General features: G+C 42.5%; 1 non-coding gene across 1 annotated transcript; it reads right to left on the bottom strand.

Moving 5' to 3' along the window:
- Window positions 1–268: 268 nt before the first annotated feature.
- Window positions 269–341, bottom strand: Trnaf-gaa (transfer RNA phenylalanine (anticodon GAA)). Its single transcript has one exon. It is a non-coding gene; the product is annotated as a tRNA-Phe (tRNA).
- Window positions 342–3,717: the final 3,376 nt, after the last annotated feature.

The raw sequence follows: 3,717 nt of genomic DNA, 5'->3' as shown, positions 1-3,717 counted from the left end.
CGCACCCTCGCAACTTTTCTGAGCAGTTTCCACCGAATACAGTAACTGAACTGAGAAACTCTCTCGATTTTCTCGTATCTGTTTTTTAGACATTTCGGCGTCACGTTGTTGCTAGACATGTATTTTGTTTTCTCAAATGATGTGTGGAGTAGTGCTTGTAAAAACGTAACGTAGAAGCACAGCACATAACCCCTGCATATTATGTAACATTATTCATTATTTGTTAATTACTTTATCTTTGTCTATGATTAATTCGAGTTAAAATGTATGCCGAAACCCGGGATCGAACCAGGGACCTTTAGATCTTCAGTCTAACGCTCTCCCAACTGAGCTATTTCGGCACATGGTGACATATTATAATCTCTATAGTTAGTCCGAAACTAGTCAATGAGATATGTTACGATAACGAACTTCTTTTAATATTTTTGCTCAAAAACATCATGTAACAAGGAGACTATACTGTCTTTGTCGGCAGCGCCCACCCCGCCTGACTTCGTGCAGAGGCGATCGATGGGATGCAATAGGACTTTGCATTCTGGTAAAAGAAATTCCTATCTACAGAAGAATTACCGATAAATTTAATTGCTGTTCATCTGTCGGAGTTATCCGCGGCGCATTCCACAAAACCGCGATCGTGCGAAATCCTACTGGCGCTCTCCATGCTTCAGTTGTTTCTTGACCTTTGAAAGCCTTTTAATTGGGCACTGTGAATATTAGCGTACCTAAATGCCTCCGAAATATCAAGGTGAGTTTGTAACTGGGATGAAAACTTCTTGACACGAAGAATGCGGCACATTAGTTACGACTAGTAAATGCTGTTCCCGACGGGCAGGGCGCTAATGCAGCAAGGATATCCGATTGGGCCGCTATTTTTCGCACACCAAAGATTTGTCGTTCAATAATGAGTTTAACTGCAATTGTTGTTCTTCAAAGACACTGTATGAAGAAAAGATGCTGAAAACGTTGAAAGAAATACTGAAATCATTAAATGAAAGAAGCCTATTGGCTTACTAATTGAAAGAATATTTACAATTAAAATTACATTTCGAGAAACAAAGCATATTACAACACGGCAGTGAAACTAGAATATCTCTGTGCATGCGAATGCCTAGCACTGATTAACATGTTAGGCAAACAAAAAATATTAGAAAGAAAAATTATGAGCAAAAGTTATACGTCCAATAAGAAGCAGAGAAGCCTTAATGTTAAGAAGTAATAACGAAATATCGGTACATCAAGACACAGAAGAAAAACAAAAACAGTAGGAAAACAAGACTACTATTTCGTGTACATTTATGTTGAACAAAAGATCAAAATAGTTGCTCGCCAAAACATTCACTAAACAAAACGAGTATGCTCAGCAGTAGATAACTCTTGCCACGAGTAAACTTCTTTGCCGGGTATTTAGGACGGAATACAATTAAAAGACAAGCGATATAAACGAGTCCCAGAGAACTTCGCGTAACAATTCACTCCTGGATCCACTACCGTTGAATTACCAACCAAGACAATGGGTCCCGACGTCCATTCGCACTCGTAGTCCGCAAACAAGCAAAACGTCAATTTCTTTTTTTTTTTTTAATTTTATTTCCGGCTCTGTCGATCACTTCAAGCCAATTCGCAGTGGCCGTCACGTCACGTCACGTCACGTTACCTCACGGCACGACACCGTCAAGGTTTCTCGGAACAAAGTTTTCACGGCTGATGTCATCTTCTATTGTTGATCATATAACCCGCAAGCTCATTTCCTTCCTGTATACAGCCATGCTCGCATTCTTGTTACCTCGTTTCATCGTGCTTTCGTTAAGTCATAGTTTTCGTGGTTGATATCAATCGGTATTCTACATCTTTGTTATTCGTTCTTTGTTACTGTTCTTTGGTACACGTTATAAAAGGAAAACAGTTGAGTACGACCATGCAAGTTGAGATGACGTGACGTGACGTGACACAATGTGAATACACTGCGACGTGACGGCGCCATTATGTGGCAGCCAGTGTGAATTGGCCTTTACTGTCACAGTACTTGTAACGAGTAACTAAAATCGGTACGATTGGCGTTCAGTTGAAATCGACCGATTAAATATGACGCGAAGCACATTAAACTGCGCTGTGGATCCTTGTGTTACTACAGCCTTTATTTGCCATTCATATTCGTTGGCTTCGCAAAGTCAAACTCAGATCATCAACCTACACTTCAGGCTGCTCAAGAGATCAGTCTGTCACCACAACCAAATCGACCAATTTCCACCGGACATGGCCCTTAGGTTATCTGAGAATACTTGACGACCACGCCCAAAGTTACATATGTTGCCATCCATTTGTCTAGAACCTGCGCTCATACATCCATTATGTATATCCCTGTGCAGGAGAGATTTTGATTGAAAGTCGCTCTCTGGGTTTGGCGGGTTCGAGTCCCGCTCTGGCACAACTGTCACCTTTCAGTAGTACAGCTGATGATTGCCCGTATACGTAGCTGCGTATACATGTCATGTTTCTCGTAACGGCAATAGTGGCCGCAGAGCCTGTTCCTTTGGACGTTCTGAAGAACACAGGTACTGCAATATGGTATTTTCCGCAAATGATAAAGGTCAGAGGGGTACGAAATTTTATTCTGTGTTTAGTTCTCTTAATTCTTCTATCAACATGAAATTTGAACTAATGATTATTTTTCTTTTATTTAAAAAAAGGAACGACATATTTCTTGGATGGCATCCGAACTCTCTTAAAAGACGAGTACAGTGCTGTAACGCTTGTCCCATTTCCATTAGGACTGGTTGTGTGGAATTCCAAACTGAAATGCTCTCACGTGGCGAGTTGCAGCGTTACGATCCTTGAAGTTTCAACAACAGCTGTACAGTAGGTTAAAGCGTTAGCAGCACTGCATCAGGCGTCCTGGACGCGAGTATAGAAGTACGTACCTGACGGTCGTCGGGAAATGCGACAGAGCAGTGAGTCATCGTCAAGTTCTTTTTGTGTTTGTGGGCAAAAGTGCGTCGAATTAGACCCAAATACCTAGAGGGATGTTCCCCTTCGCCCCAGCGCAGACCGTGTTTGGCCAGCAAACGCATCACAGTGGTGGATCACCCGCCTTACTCCACGGATCTGGCCCCAGCTCACTTCTGGTTACTCTCCAAATTGAAGTTGAAAATGATAGGGCGCCGTTAAAACGCAGTTAAAGACATCCAAGGAAATTGTGCTGCAGTACTAAATGCAATTCCAGAAAAAGACTACAGTGACGGTTTGAAAACACTTTTAAAACGATTCCAACAGTCCATCGATTCAGTGGAAGACTATTTTGAATAAATCCAGTGATTTTGTGAACATAGTCCGTGACTTTTATTTTTCATAGCTCCAGCCCCAACGGAACTGGGACACACTGTGGATTACCGAAGAACCTTTTCGCAAACAAAATCCACGACATTAGCGCCATCGCACCCGAGATCTTCTATTCTGAAGAGCCAAAGAAACTGCTACACCTGCTTAATACCGTGCAGGGCCCCTGCGAGAACGCAGAAACGTGGCATGCACTCGACTAATGTCAAAAGTAGTGCTGGAGGAAATTGACACAGTGAATCCTGCAGGGCTGTTCACAAATCCGTAAGAGCACGAGACCGTGCAAGGCATCCGAGATATGCTCAATAATGTTCATGTCTGGGGAGTTTGGTGGGCAGCGGAAGTGTTTAAACTCAGGAGAGTCTACCTGGAGCCACTCTGTAG

The sequence above is a fragment of the Schistocerca serialis genome, chromosome 10 (assembly GCF_023864345.2).
Source record: "Schistocerca serialis cubense isolate TAMUIC-IGC-003099 chromosome 10, iqSchSeri2.2, whole genome shotgun sequence".
NCBI classification, from domain to species: domain Eukaryota; kingdom Metazoa; phylum Arthropoda; class Insecta; order Orthoptera; family Acrididae; genus Schistocerca; species Schistocerca serialis.
Note: the sequence above shows the minus strand (reverse complement) of the source record. Positions and strands in the feature narration are given on the sequence as shown.